Below are 16,436 nucleotides of genomic sequence, written 5' to 3'. Positions count from 1 at the left end.
CAGGAGTGCAGTTCTATTATTGTCTTATTTTACAGTTGAGGACACTAAGGCACAGCAAAGTTCAGTGATGAGCTCCAAGTCATTTTGCTGGTAAGTGGCAGTGGAACACGATTTTTTAGCTCAGGCCATCTGACTCTGTGGCTTTGCTTTTACGCTCAGAAACTGCTTGCTTAGTAGAGTCCTCTTGGATCTGATACTCTGCAAGTGACAATGCATTGTTTTGGTTGTCTCATGCAGAGAACCAGGCAAATCTCCAAACACCCGTTCTGTATCTGACAATTGCTTTTGGCGTCTTTGATCCCAAGCACCCAAGAGGTGAGTTGCGCAAGGATCCAGTGACCAATGGTCAACTGTCCGACCCGCTGTGGTGTAGAAGCAGGATGGGGTCAAGGGGTGTGCAGTCCACATCGGGGGCTCTCAGCCTGCAGAGCCCCCTCAGCAGCATCCAGTTCTCTGGTCAAGTGAAAATAGCAGTGCCCCTCCTCTTCCGTTTTACAGAAGAAGAAACTAAGGCTCAGAGAGACAGTGGCTTGCATCTTTAATGAGCACCCTGTGCCATTCTGAGGCAAGTACCCCTCCCATCTTTGTTAATTAAAAAACAAAAGGAAAAACTAAAGATCTACCACATAGGCATATACTCCAGGGTGATCTGTTTACTGGGAAAAGAGGGGACAGCCAGCCCTGTTTCAGCTTTTCAAGAAATAGGAAAATGCCAAAGAAACATCAGTTTCCCACCCATGGCTGATTCCCCATTCCTTCTGCCTTCCAGCATTAGGGAACCACCCCTGTGGTCTGTCCTCTAAGGAGAGTGCTGAGTTGGCTCTGAGGCAGCACCTAACCCTGCAGAGAACACAAAGCCTGGAAAAAGGGAAGGAGTGCAGTCTCTGAGCTCCTCCCTGTGTCCTCACTTCTCTACCTCCCTTCCTTTCCACTGGAAAAAAAGAAAATTGCCAAGTAATTGCTCCTCAACAACCCCCCCGGTCCTCAGTCATTTCTTTCTTGCTGAGATTATAATTAGGGATCAGTAAATTTAAATGGGAAATCCGTGAGCAGCACAGAGCCTTCATTTGTCAACTGCTGTTTCTTGCACCCTGCAAATGGTGCTCATATTCAGCTGTGGGCAGCAGTGACGAGGTGAGTTCGCCAAGTCAGGAGGGGTTGTTAAGTCAGAGAGCACAGCCCCTTGACTCTTGGCAAGGGTACAGGAGCACCAGCAACACAGATAAGTGTGCCAGAGCCTGGGCCGGGTACTTTCTAAACCTGATTTTACCACATCTACACTTGGAGGTAAGCGCTAGTTTTATTCCCATTTTATAAAAAAGGATACTAAGGCCCAGAATGACAGTGACTTACCCCAGGTCACACAGTGGGGACTTGAAGCCCCATGTGACTGAGCTCTAAGCCTCTATCTTTTATCCTAAAATCTGACTGCTTTCCCAATGGAGTGGAGGTCTAGGTCCCAGACCTGAATAAATTCCAGGTTTTTGTCTCTTTTCCTTCCCCACTAACGTCTGGATGCAGCCACACCTGGCTTGGGCCTATCTTCTCCCTCATGTGCCTGGGATGCGAAGGTCAAGGCAAGTCTGGTAGGGGTGGGAGAGAGGAAGAGAATACTGCCCTTCCCCTTTCTGTGGCTTCTCCCTGGACTAATAAGATTGCCCTCTTACACTGGGTCCTCACAACATGCAGGCAGGTAGGAACCACAACATTCCCTGTATTTTAGAGAGGAGGAAACAGAGGCCTCAGAGAGATGAAGTGACTTCACCCAAGGTTCCTTGGCAAACTACTGGCTGAGAGAGTCAGGACTCGGGTGCGGGAACTCTTGACACCCTTACTCCCACCTGTACGGCTGGGCTCCCTCTGCAGGGAACAGGTCTATGGAAATGGAAAACCAAAACATCAACAGGTGGGAGAAGGAGATGAAGCAAAAGTGTTTTGGGCACCTATGTGACTGCTAAAGCAAAAAGGCTTTGGAGTCCCTCTGGCAGTATTAAGTTTTGTCTTGGCTTTTCTAAGCATCATTTAAAGAGGGAGGCTGTTTGTGGTCCTCACCTGGTGGGGAAAATGTGAGGACCCATCAGGATCATAAATGTAAAATGAGGACCCAGTGCACTGTTCAATACATGTGAGCTATGAGCAGTTGCCATTGATAGTTGTGTTACTTGATAGCATATTGATATCATGAGAGAGTCTTATAATAACATTGTGAGATATTGGTATGTGCATGTTCCAGATGGGAAAACCGAGGCTCAGAGAGAAGAAACCTGGTTCAGACACACATCTTGTAAGTGGTATATCCAGGTTTCAAGGGTTCTGAATGGCACCCAGACAGATCAATCCGTAACCTGGGTCTCTAGGACAAGCTTCAGTGCCTTGACCACTGCACCTCTCAACCTTCCTGCACCCCAGAAAAGTGCACAAGCTACAAAAAATCCTTCGGGTCAAGGACAAAGGCCCAGTGAAGTGACTCTCATTTTTCTGGAACCTTCTTCTGTCTCCAGTCACTTGCTGCTGGGGCTCTTTTAGTGAGTGGTAAATAAAGAAAAATCCCTAAAAATAAAGCGTAATAAAAAAACTTTCTATTTTATTTTATTATTTTATTCTTTATTTTTATTTTTGGAGACAGAGTCTCACTGTCACCCAGGTTGGAGTGCAATGGCACAGTCTCGGCTCCCTGCAACCTCCGCCTCCTGTGTTCAAGCGATTCTCCTGCTTCAGCCTCTAGAGTAGCTGGGATTACAGGCGCGCGCCACCATGACTAGCTGAGTTTTGTATTTTTAGTAGAGACAGGGTTTAACCATGTTGGCCAGGCTGGTGTCGAACTCCTGACCTCGGAGGATCTGTCAGCCTCAGCCTCCCAGAGTACTGGGATTACAGGCGTGAGTCACCGTATCCAGCCTAATGAAGAAATCTTAAACCTCTGCCCATCTCTTCAAATCTAATTTGTAACTTTTAAAAAAAATTAATGAGAGGTCGGATTTCTTTCTTTTTCCTTTTTCTTTCAATATTTGCTGTCTCTCCAGTCTCTCTTTGTCTAACTCTCTCTCTTTGTCTCTCTCTGTCTCTCTGTCTTGCTCTTCTTCCCCCTTTCTCTTTGTCTTCTGTCTCTGTTTTCTGGTTTAGGAATATCTTAGTAAATTAACACCTAGAATCTGGAGGAGCTATAGACCTCTCCTTCCTGCCTCCCCTCCTGAAACTTTCCACTCTGAGCTTAGTGGCTGCCTGAACCCAACCCCGGCTCAGCACTTCAGTGAGTGCAGCACCGTTATGTATCACTGTAATTTTCCCTGGCCTCAGAAACTCACAGCTAAGCCTCTCATGGTCCTAAATATAAGTGAACATTGTCCCTAGCTGGGAAGGCCAGAATCATAAATTGACTATGTTTCTGCAAAGCAAAACTTTTTAATCAGAAAGATGTACATTCTTTATCTTCTCGGCTGGAGGCATACAGAGATTAAAAAAAGAAAAAAAAGAGGCATAGAGAGACAAAAAAAAAAAAAAGAAAAAAGAAAACAAAAATGAGGGGAGAGAGAGAATAAGCAGAAGGCAGGAGAGACACAGGGTGACTGAAGGAAAAGAGGGGCTGCAGAGAGGCCCACAAGAGCCATACCCATCTCTCTTATGCCATAGGTAAAAATTTTAACTTTAGGTTTTTCATTTCACAGACAGATAAACTGAGGATGCCAGGAGCTCAGTGGCAATATGAGGAGAAGGCAGGATGTTATCTAAAATTAAGAACAGTGCAGCCTGGGCAGGGAGAGAGGGAGCTTTGGAGCTCCCTAAGCTCCAGGAACTGAAAACCCACAGTCTGCCTCATCTTTCTCCCTGCCCGTGAAACGGAACTAGCCTCCAAAGCCAAACGGGTTGTTCTGCTGACTTAGCTTTGTGTGGCAAATGCATATGAAGCTTCTGTAGCTTTCCAGAAAAACAGTGCCTTTCCTAAGGAGTAAGCACCATAGCTTGATTCATGTTATCAGTTTTGGGGTCCATCTACCCCATAAACCACACATGATTCCACTTTGCTGAAAGACGAAAGATGGTGCAGTGATGCAGTAGTCTTAGCAGGAAACAGCCAGATAGGATCTAAATGGGGCAAGGGTGTTGATTTGAGGTTCAGGAGAAGCCTCGTGCCATTTTTTCAACCTCACCATATAAAGCATGGTTGAGGGTCAAGGATAAAAGCTGCTTCTGCCCAGTGCACATTCCCAGGGATCTCCTGGTACAGTCGACAGTACCGATGATCAAAGCGGGAACAGCAGGGTCTTTGCACTACCTAGGCCAGCTGAGGGTTCATAAGCTAAGCAGGCGTTCAGCTTTCCTACCCCTAGAGAAATGCTGCATTTTCACTAAAGAGCATTTCCTCTTGCAGAGAGGAGAGCTCTGCCCCCTGCCGGGATAATCACAATAAAGTCTCAGTGGATAAAAGGGCCAAGGAGCAGTGTCTCAGGTGTCTCGGGTTTGCAGGTTATCGAGCTCACTTGTGAGCTCCAATCCTTGTGAGTGGAAGCGTCTTTCTGAGACCCAGCACCCTCTGCTTTCCACTGTACATTCATGGTGCTGGGCTTGGGGAAGCCAGGGACCAGGACTATGGACTGAGTGCTTCCCACACCCGTCACCCCAGGACACACGCTGGAAGATGTTCTCTTTTCTAATAAACTGTCTACTAAGAATATCCATTTGTCATGTTCTTTTTTCTCCTAAAAGTCAGGCGTGGGTGTCTTCCTAATGTCTGGGTCCAGTACAGTGTCTTCTGTGTACTGAATGACAGTCGGAGTTTCTCTTCTTCCTGTGGTTTTGTGGGCAGTGCTGTTTTGTGCCGGCCTGCTGTCTGGGGTTGATGAGCGCTCACCCACCCACCCTAAGACTCAGCGATGGACCGATGCACCCTGCTTCCTGAGATAGGTGCTGGGACCCACGGGTGTTGAACAGACCCCTCTGGTCATGAAAATGGCCCTGTGGCAGCCTCTCAGTGACCTGTGTAAACCAAATATAAAATTCTAAGTCCCCCCAGCCATCTGAACGGACTCCTCCTCTCCGGCAAGGGCATTCCAAAGTTGACCTAAAAAACTAGTGCAAACCATAGTGGGAAGGGAGGGTCAAACGTGCCTCATTATTTCCTGCTTCCTTTTGGAACTCAGGCACAACTGACCAGCATTAACATTAAAACAGACCTTAGGACTGACAAAGCCAACTCTTTGTAGCAACAAGACACCCAATTCCAGCCTGGCTGTAGTACAGCATCACCTGACAGAGAGCAGGCCCTGAAAAAAAAAAATCAAAGCATTTTGCCTCAAATTATGTTTATTTGCTGTATCTCAAAATAGTCTTGCAAAGCTGTCTCTTGTGGGGAAAATCTATCTTTCAAAGATAATCCCCTTTCTTTTCCTGATCCAGGATAGAATTAAGAAACATTTACAACCTATCCTCTCTGAAGCCTGCTACCTGGGGCTTCCTCTGCGTAATGGGGAACTCTGGTCTCCATAACCCCTTATCTTAACCCAGACATTCTCTTTTATTGATTCTAGGTCTTTAGATGATAATATAACTTTTTTAACCAATTGCCAATCAGAAAATCTTTGAATGTATCTATGACTTGAGGCCCCTGCTTTGAGTTGTCTTGCTTTTCCAGTCCAAACCAATGTACATTTTCTATGTATTGATTTATTTCTTATATCTCCCTAATATATATAAAACCAAACTGTAGCCTGACCACCTTGGGCAAGATCTCCCGAGGGCTGTGTCACAGGCTATTGGTCACTCATATTTGGCTCAGAATTAATCCTCAAGTATTTTACAGAGTTTGGCTGTTTTTGTGGACACCTGGGACAGGAACTCCTGCAGAGCAGACCCCGGGAGGCAGCACACACAACTGTGGCTGTGCCTGCTTTCAAAACCCCATGGCTCATCCTCGGTCCCCTCCTCTCTGTCTCTCTGTGACTTGAAGAAGAAGGATGAAAGGCGGCCTGCAGGTGGACCACAAGAGCGGGAAGCATCATTCCCACCAGAGAAAAGAAACGAAAGAGAACAGAAAACGCCTGATCAGAGCCTTCCTGAGGACTCGTCTCCCCTATCCCCAGGGAGTTGAGAACCACCCCCAAGGATTTGGTGGGTCCCCTCCCCAATAGGCTCCTCCACCTCCCACAACACTATACTCTTTGGTGAAAGAGCCCTGCCCACTTCTCTGCTTAGTCTGGGCTGATAGGAGGGAAAAGGAGAGCACTGTATGAGCCACAGATCTTGTTACCTCCCCTCATAGCCCAAGGTAAGGGGAGATGGCAGAGAGGAGTAGCAGGCAGGGCTGGGGATGTGCCATGGGATTCCCCTGGCTTCTCTCCCCAGAGGCTGAACCTCCTGGGGGAACATTCGAAAGCCTCAGAGACCAGCTATGGTGCCAAATATTAATGGCCTTGGTTTCCTTTCCTATCCCCCACCTTTGCACAAGTGTGAGCACTCACCCTCCGCCAACTATGTGACCTTGGGAAGAACCCTCTGAAAGACCTCACACCATTCATGTCATTCTCCCTTCCCCACCTCCCCACACCATCCACACACCACATGCATCAAGCCCCACAGACTTCAGTCCTCAGCATCCTCGCCCCTCGAGAGGGCTGAGAAAAGGAACCATGCTCTTTGTGAGCCACCATACAGACGTGGGAATTCCCCTGAGGGTCAGAACCACAGCTCCTTCTCAGCAACTCCTTCTTGCCCCAAGAGTGGGAGGTCTCATTGTCCCAAACAAAACGGAATTGCCTATGACTCATACCAGCCCTGCCTATTGAGAAATCTACTTCCGGGGTTGGGGGTTGGGGGTGTGGGGTGATGCGGAACTGGAGCCAGGGAGGGGTGTGTTTGTGTGTGTGTGTGTGTCTGTGTGTGTGTGTCCCTCAGCTTCCTGGCTACTGAATCTTCTCAAGACCAGAGCTCCCTGGCTTTTCAGAAAACCAACTCCCAAATCATCCAGATCATCTATCCTCCATACTAGGTAGTCTAGCGTGGCCCAAAGCCTGTTTGGACTTTTTTTTAATAGGAGAAGAAAAAAAGAACTAAGTGAAAACAGAAAAAAAATTCAGCCACATGAAGCTGAATTATTATAGCTGCCCCATGTGGGTCGGGAAAGAGAAGGGTGCTTCCTAAAACATGTTAGACAAGGCACTCTGCGGCTTAGTCCCCTCCTCCACTCCCCGAAGTCTGCAGCTCTCTCATCATCTTTGCTGCTAACGTTTTGAGAGGGGCCCAGTGTGCCTTCTGCAAAGCCTGTGCCACTTGCTTCGAAATGTGGCTGTTTCTGAAGGGTTCTCACGAGTGCCACGCTAGATCCCGAGGGCACAGAACTGAAGCTGTTTTGGTTTTTGGTTTGCATGTTGTTGTTGTTACTGTCGCAAAAGGGAAATATCAACTTGGATATTAACAAAATGGAGAACTGAGACCCACTCTGTGATTTTTGCCATTTTCTCCTTTTGGTAGAAGAAGAGCAAAGAACAAAGGCGCTTTCTAATGGTATAACCTAACTTTTAAGGCAACAGCATCATTATTTGTTTAAAGCACGAAAAGAAGAGGAAATAATGTTTGTCAAAACCTATTACGTGTCAGACATTTTACTGAACTGCCTTAGTCAATGTTTCTCCCCAAGCCCAATAACACAGGTACTTGTGTCCCCATTTCATGATGGGGAAATGGGGGCTGAGAAAGGTGCAGTGATGTGGTTAAGGTCATATGTGTAGAGATGAATGCTAGAGAAAGGATTCAAAATTAGGTCTGACTGTTGCGGAGCTTCCTGTATTTTCCAAGTTCTTACACTTTCCCCAACTTCCCTGCCTTCATCTCTGTCCTCTCCTCTGCTTCCTCCATTCTTTCCTGTCCCTCAAACACACAAAGCTCATTCCCACATCAGGACTTTCTGTCTCTCTTTGTTTGGCTGCTTCCTTTCTTATCATTTGGGACTCATCACAGAGGCCACCTTCTTGTAAGGTGACCTGACCATTCCTTCTAAAGTAGTGCCCTCTGGGATATTGCTTTGTTAATTCACTTTACAATATTTCTCACTCACGTACTTTGTTTATTTGTTTATTTCCATAGTCTGTGAACCCCCCCCCCCCCCACTGGCCCCGCAACAGACACTAGAACATAGGGCTAGTGAGAGCAGAGGCCTCATCTTTCTTGTTCTTCTCTATATCCAAAGAATCTGGAGAAATGGCTGGGACACTGAGGACATTCAGAAATATTTGTTGGATGGATAGGTGGGTGGGCAGATGGATGGATAAACAGGTGGGTGGCTGGGTAGATGGATGAGTGAGTGGATAGATGGACAGGTGGATGGGTAGATGGATGAGTAGATGGATGGATGGACGGATGGGTAGGTAAATGAATAAATTGGTGGATGGATGGATAGGTGGGTGGGTAGATGGATGAGTAGATGGTTGAATGGACAAGTGGGTAGGTAGATGGATGAATGAGTAGATGGATGGATGGATGGATGGGTGAGTAGGTAGATGGATTAGTGAGTAGATAGATGAATGGTGGGAGGGGTAGATGGATGGATGGATGGATGTAGATGAATGAGTTGATGAATGTACACATGTACTAGTGAATGGTGTCTACTATATACCAGGTTCCAGTGAGGATGTAGAGATGAATAAAATGATGTCTGTTTGATCCAAGTGTTTGATTTGAAATGAGGGAGACCTTCTCAATGATCACATAGGTGCATCAAAGTTTATTAGGTGTTCTGAGGGAATATCAGATCTCAAAAGCACATTTGGGATAGAAATGAGGAAGGGATCCATGTTTGCTGGTGCAGGGTGATCAGAAAATGCTCTGTATGGGAGATAACATTGTATTTGATCGACGAAGGATAAATGGTTATTATTCAGGTAGTCAATGAATTAAAAGCTTCCATGCAGCCTAGGAAAAGGGAAAGAGGCTGAACACAATCCTAGAGTCTAAAAAGCTATTTGGTGTGATGGAGCAAGAGGTGTGAAAGATGTGGTCTTGCTTGCTACTGCATATTCAGTGTTTAGCATTCAATTACCCTACTATTGGCACTTGGTAATAGTACTCAAGAATAGTTCCTCAATAATTACTTGTTGAAGAAAGGAACAAAAGGAGAGCACAGGGAAAAGTAAAGCTGGCACGATTGACCTGTGCTGGGTACTGCTGGGCTAAGGAATGTAGTCGCTAGTCAGAGGACAATGGACCATCACAGAAGGGTTGATGAGATGCCTGTTTCTGGTGGTAACCCTGCTAAGCACAGGAACTGTGTTGGGGAAAGTCCAGGAAGAGGCAGGAATAGACAGAATGGTCTATAGCGAAGGTCCGAGTGCGGGATGTTGAGGACCTGAGCTATATCAGGCTAGTGTAGGTGAAGAGGTAAAGAGGGAGTCTAGAGGCTTGAGGAAGATAGAACTAGAGTGCCATCCATGGTTCCATATGGATGAAGAAGGGAAAAGGGAGAAAATATAAAGAGAAGAATTTTCCATGCCCCTGCTGGAATGACTAGACGCTAGCCACTGGAATACAAAATGCATGGGGTGGGGTTCACCATGAAGTTAATGAAGGTTATGTGTGAGAATCCCTCCCTTTCGTGTCCACTATCAAGGTCCTAAACCTACTCTTGTTTCCATTGTTTTCTTTTTATTTATTTTTTCCTAAAGAGCCCCTTCCTGCCCAATTATAGAAGCCTCAGGCTCCACTAAGCCTGGATCCTCCCCTGGAAACACAAGGAGAGCAGTTTGGGGGAAAGGATTGTGAAGTCCATTTGGGGCATGGTAGGATAGAGGTGGATGAGAAACCTTAAGGTGGAGATGTTCTGCAAAGAGCACAGTGCAGGACAGGGTTTGAATCCTGGCTTCATGCTGTGTGGACTTAAGCAAGTCGTTTGAGCTCTCTGTGCTCAGTAAAATGGGATGTTAATGATGGCACACCCTGATAGGCTTGTAAAGATTAGATGAGACAATGTAGGTCAAATGCTTAGAACAGTGCCAAGCACATACTAGGTCTTGAAAACAAGTTGTGTGTTGGCTTTTGGTATTCTGTGGGACAGTGTATATCTGAGAGTCACTAGAGTTGAGGGTGGCCTTGGGAGGAGTTGGATTGTGTAGAAAGAGTGTGTTAGGATTTGATATGAGGAAGACCAAGGACAGAGCTCTGATATTTATCAGGGTGAACAGAAGAAGGGGAACCAGCAAAAGAGGCTGACAAGGACTAGCCAAAGGGGTCCTGGAAGCCAGGGGAGGGGAGAATGCCAAGCAGACACTCAGTGATGGGTGTCACCTGCTGCTAAAAGTCTAGCAAGAAGATGACCACAAGAGACTGCTGACATGGGTTTTGGGGACATCTCAGTGACCTTGTCAGAGGGCTCTTGGTGGAGAGTTGGGTACTGAGGAATGAAAGTCCTGTGCAGATGACAGGTGCAGATGGTCTTCTGCAGAACCTTGGCCTTGGGAAAAGACAGGAGGCAAGAGGCAGAGAACAGAGGCAGAAAGAAGGTGTTAGGGTGGTTGATTTGTTTTGCTTTGGGAGGACATGATTCACTGTTTAAAGATGAGATTCACAGGCTTTGGGGGTTGTGATGAAGAGTTGGTGCGTAAAGTTTAACAATTTGAGGAAGAAATAAAATAATTGACAAAAAAATTGTAAATGCCTTGACAAAATTAGGAAGGGGAGGATCAAGTGACACAACAAGGGGCCAACCCTGAACTGCACTCTGAGTCTGGAAGGAAGGGGGCAAGGGTGGGAAGGTTATAAATAAGCTTCTAGGTAGGAGGACAGGAAATGGGGCAGTTATGCCTGATAGCCTCAGCTGTGTTGCTGTGAAGTGGGAGAATAGATCATCTGCAGAAACATAAATACACAGCTTCTCCCACACCGTGGGCACTTAGGAGAAATTATGATTACGAAACTTAAAATCTCAAGGGAATATTAGGGTTAGAGGAACCCGAATTGATGGTAAAGTTATTAATATCCTTACAAATTGTTTTACATTGATTAATATAAAGCAGTGAACACAGCATACCAAGTAAAAACAACCTCAGAGGCAATTTGCACATCTTTGTTAGTGCTCTACAGTTCATTTTAATTTGCAATCTTTTGTTTGCTTGTAGGTGCTTGAAGCATTTCAGGATCTTCCTACCCTGAAGTTTCAACTTACAAATAAATGCTAGCTAATTAATAAAGTTATGAATCATTTCAAACTTATAATGAAGTGGAAAGAGTCTCACAATTAACACCAATATACACACAACTTTGGTTCAACCATTAACGTATTACTGAGCTTGTTTATTTAAATACCCCTTTTAACTGCAAACAGGAAAATTGCACAAGTACAGAGTTCCCATACACTTCCTAGCCAGTTTCCCTTATTATTAAAATCTTACATTAGTATGGTACATTTGTAATAACTAATTAACTGATATTGGTGTATCATTATTAACTAAAATTCATACTTGGATTTTCTTAGCTTTTGCTAATTTCGTTTTTCTCTTCCAGCATCCCATCAGAGACACCACATTATCCTTAGTCATCATGTCTCCTTATGCCCTTTTGGCTGTGACAGTTTCTCAGGCTTTTCTTGTTTTCCATGGCAATCTGAGGTGTACTTCTTCTTCCCACCCTCCCCTTGCCTGAGATGGAGTCTCATTCTGTTGCCCAGGCTGGAGTGCAGTGGCGTGATCTCAGCTCACTGCAACCTCCGCCTCCCAGGTTAAAACAACTCTCCTCCCTCTGCCTCCTGAGTAGCTGGGATTACAGGCACATGCCACAAGGCCCAGTTAATTTTTTTGCATTTTTAGTAGAGACAAGGTTTCACCATGTTGGCCAGGCTGGTCTTGAACTCCTGACCTCAGAGGTGTACTTATAAGGTATTTCATAGAATTTCCCTCAACTGGGATTTGTCTGATGATTTTCTGGCAATTACACTGTGGTTGTGGGTTTTTAGAAGAAAGACCACAGAGGTAAAGTGTTTTTCCCATCTCATTATGTCAAGGATACACACTGTCCACATGTCATCACTGTTGTTGACCTTGATCACCTGGCTGAGGTAGTGCTGGTCAGGTTCTCCGCTGTGAAGTTACACTTTTTCCTTCCTTTCCATATGTACTTTTTGAAAGGAAGTTACTAGGTGCATCCCATACTTCAAAAAACTTCAAAGAAGGAGGAATTACGCGTCACCTCCTTGAGGGTATAATTTTTTTTTAAATCACATATCTATCCATCAATTAGCTGTTCCTTTACCCATCCATCAATTCATCTTACTTTTTCAGACATTTAAAAATAAGTTTGCAGATTTATATTATTTTGTTGCAAGCAACACATATGCTAAGGCACTTTGCTTCTGCACCTCGTCTGATCCTCAATCCAAATTTCAGTTCTTTTTAGGTTGTATATAATTTCTGGGTTCTGCCTCCTGGGTCCCCATCGGAGTCTCAAATCACACACAAAAAGTCCTAGATCATGAAAAGATACCAAGCCTGAAGTATTTATTCCATTATTTGGAAACTGAGTAGACATTTCTCAAGGCCCCTTTCCAGTCCCCAAGGTTAGTGGTCTCAGCTTTGCCATGTCGACACCTTGTTCAACACACTGGATGGTGCCCCACACACTCACTGCCTGAAGGTCATCCTCTGTGTCCTGTTCTTCCATGACTTCCAGGGCTTTTACGCAATAATTAAAAAGAGAAACCTCCACTCCTCCTCTTGTTCTGCTGACCTTCCATGTCCATTCTCAGTTCCTAGTTTCCCTTTTTGCTAATTATCCCCATCCAGAGGGATACTCCATTCACACCCTGAAACTGAGATTCTTCACTTCCCAATACATTGGAATATATTAGACTTTCCAGTATTTCATATAAAGTAAATTCAGGGCTGTAGACATAACATTGCTGCATTTTATACAATATATATATAAAATAGCGATAGTGCTATACATTTTGCAAATATGCCAAATTAGATATTTTGTGCCAGTGTGCAAATAGCTGCATGGGGATAGCCCAGTGAGTAAAATAATTGAAGGCTATTAAACGTGATATGAGTCTGGTAAATTCTTGCCTAAGTGGAAACCACTTTAGAAACTTTTCTGTCTTCCAGTCATCAATGTATTTCTTTTTGATGCTCATCACACTTAACATTTTTCATGTATTTTGTCTTTCCTTATACCTTCCTCCTCCATCATATTGCCTTCTCCAGAAGAATTGGTTGTGTGCTTGTCAGAACAACCCATAATGCCTGGCTGGTTGGGTGGATGCCTAGATGGATGGATAAATGTAAGTTCTAGATATTTTATAAGAATCATCTAACCTCTTACTTGTACCATGTAGTCGTCTGTCCTCAATTCAGAGGTACTGGTAGTGATGACTGACCACCATCACTATAGTATTACTTCCAGGATTTAAAAAATGTTGTTTTCTAAACTAACATATACCAACATTGACTTTTTTGTGTGTACAGGTCTATGAATTTTAATGTCTAGATTTGAGTAACTACCACCACAGTTGGGATACAGAACATGTTCCGTCACCCCAAAAATCTCCCTTGTTCTAATCCTTGGCAGCCGTACTCTCCCCAACCCCTAGCCCTTGGCAATCAGTGGTCTGTTCTCCATCACTGTAGTTTTGTCTTTTTAATGAATGTCTTATAAATGTACCCCTTTGAAACTGGCTCTGTTCACCCAGCGTAATACCTTCAAGATTCACCCCAGGTGTTGAGTGTATCAACTGTTCACTCTTTTATTGCAGAGTAGCATTCCATGGTAAAGATGTGCTACCATTTATTGATTCACCAACAGAAAGACATTTGGATTATTTACAGTTTTTGGTGATTGTGAGTAGAACGGCTATAAGCATTCACACACTCGTTTTTGTGTGGACGTATGTTTTCATTTCTCAAAGATAGTTACCTAAAAATGAGAATGCTGGTTCACATAAGTGAATGCTTAATTTTATGAGAAACTACAAAGCTGTTTTCCAGAGTGGTGTACCATTTGCATTTTCACCAGCAAAATGTAAGAGTTCCAGTTGCTTCCAATCCTCACTAGCACATGGTTTTGTCAGTATTTTTAATGCACTTAGGGTATGTAGTAGCATTTCATCATGGTTTTAATTTCCACTTCCCTAAAGGCTAATAATATCAAACATCTCTTCACATGCTTATGTGATGTCTGTAGGTTCTCTTTGACGAAGTGTTTGGTCAAGTATTTTATCCATTTTTAACTTGGGTCTTTGTTTTCTTACTGTAGCATTTTGAAGTTATTTATATATCCTGGGTATGAGTCTGGGCCATTATCCTGAAAGACACAACCCCGAACGTCGTAATCCCAAATGTTGAAATCTCCAAAGATAAGAATCTCTAAAGTCTAAAATCCTGAATTTAACAATCCTAAAATATGTAAATCCTGAAAATGTAATTTTGGGAAAAATAATTTTTAAAAGTTTAGAGATTATTTACATTTGAAAATATGCTTCTTTATTTAAAAACACATAAAACATGACAGAATTTCATAGGCCACTTTACTCAACAAAATAGGCAATAATAACATTCATATCTTTGTAAACATAAACACTCAGGTACACTAATGACAGTCACATGGTTATAAGAGTTCTGAGCAGATAAACCATATTCATAAATAAATAGGTCAAAAAGTGAAATGTATATACACATATCACTAATGTTGGTGTTGTGTGCACCTCACTTCATACCTGCAGTCATCTGAAATACCTAAGTCTTAATGAGATGGATCAAAAACTGCAGTGGATTACCATGGGATATGTAGTTGCCCAAAGAGCTGAGATCTGGAGACATTTTATCTTTCACAAATGTAAATGTACAAAAGGATAGCTCTTCCTTTGTTGAGGGAGTTTTGATTTTTTTACACGCACACTCACTGCTTACGCACAAAGTCAAAATTGTAATAAGGCACTTTCAGGAAGTCAAATTTGCAAAAGATGCATACAGTGAATTAGAATTTTCTAAAAGTCTGTAAGTAATTTATACCTCCAGGGTTGAAAATAATGCAAAGACGAAATACATAGCATAGGGAATTGGTGCTCTGTGTGAAGGAGCAGAAACCATACATGATTGAATAATTCGACAGGGGAGTTTTCTTGTATTCTTGGCCTGCATTTTCAGTTGTATAATCTTCTAGACACTTGCTGCACTTGTATTTGGAGAGTGACTATGGTCTACACATTTTCTAAGTATACGATGTCCATTTAAAAGTCTGGTTATTGCTTGACTGTTGCAATTAAGCAATTTTCTGCTTTTGCAGCACTAATAATAATTAGCTTTTAAACTTTTATCTTTCACCATTAAATAGTCTCATATACTTAACTTATCACATCCTTTTTGTGAGAAATAATTTCACAGAACTCTTCTGTTGTGTTTTAAGGAATACAGTAAGAAGGAACGATATTGGCTTCCCCAATACTAATTCCATATTTGTAAGGGTTTTTTTGGAAAGATGGAACCAAAAGGACATGCATATAGGTAGATAAGAAGAGATTTATTAGGGGAACTGGCTCACATGATTATGGTGACTGAGAAGTCCCAATGCAGGCTGTCTGCAAGATGAACTCTGGGGCACCTATAGCATGGCTCACTCCAAGTCTGAAGGCCTCAACACCAAGGAGGCTGATGATGTAACTCGTAGTCAGAAGCCCAAAGCTTCAGGACGCAGGTGGCTTCTGAGGTAAGTCCTGGAGTCCAAAGACCAGTGATCCTAGAGTTCTGATGTCCAAGGCAGTAGAAGAAAAATCTGTCCCAGCTCTCAGGGAGAGACCAGTTCACCTTCTGTATGTGTTCTCTTCAGGTCCCTGGCCTGTGGGATGGTGCCCGCCAACACTGAGAGCAGATCCTTCCCTCCTAGTTCACTCAGACTCACACATTACTGATCTCCTCTGGAAACACCCTGACAGACACACTTAAAATAATACTATACCTGGTTTCCAGGTATTCCTTAATCCAGTCAAACTGACGCTTAAAATTAAGTCCACAAGTCCATTCCTTGTCAACTTGGCACCCATATGAATCTCCTTAAACCATACTTAATTTCCAAATAAAGATAATAGTAAGGCAATAGTTCTGCCTAACATGATGCAACTAACATTAAGTGGCATACAACTAAAAATGCACCAACTTCGTCCCCAGAATTTGGATTTTGGGCTTTCAACATTCGGAATTTTCATCCTTTGGGATTGTGATTATTGGGATTTTAGACATTAAGGATTTTTGAATTTAGGGATTTTGATCCTTTGGAATTTCAACATTTGGGATTATGGCATTCAGAATAGTATCTTTTAGAATTATAATCAGTATTGCCTGTGTACATTGTCAGATATGTGATTTGCAAATATTTTCTCTCAATTTGTAGCTTGTATCTTTGTTCTCTTACAAGTGTATTCATAAAGCAGATTTTAAAAAAAATGTTGGTGAAGTCTAATGTATCTTTTT

The 16,436-nt window shown here is 43.4% G+C and overlaps 1 long non-coding RNA gene across 1 annotated transcript; it reads right to left on the bottom strand.

Annotated features, from left to right (window-relative positions):
- Positions 1–3,002: 3,002 nt before the first annotated feature.
- Positions 3,003–6,737, bottom strand: LOC117064541. Its single transcript, XR_004429519.1, has 3 exons — positions 6,553–6,737; positions 5,172–5,261; positions 3,003–4,974 (listed from the first exon to the last, which is right to left on the bottom strand). It is a non-coding gene; the product is annotated as an uncharacterized LOC117064541 (long non-coding RNA).
- Between the last annotated feature and the right edge of the window lie 9,699 nt (positions 6,738–16,436).

This window comes from Trachypithecus francoisi, unplaced genomic scaffold (assembly GCF_009764315.1).
Source record: "Trachypithecus francoisi isolate TF-2019V2 unplaced genomic scaffold, Tfra_2.0 Lachesis_group2, whole genome shotgun sequence".
NCBI lineage: Eukaryota > Metazoa > Chordata > Mammalia > Primates > Cercopithecidae > Trachypithecus > Trachypithecus francoisi.
Note: the sequence above shows the minus strand (reverse complement) of the source record. Positions and strands in the feature narration are given on the sequence as shown.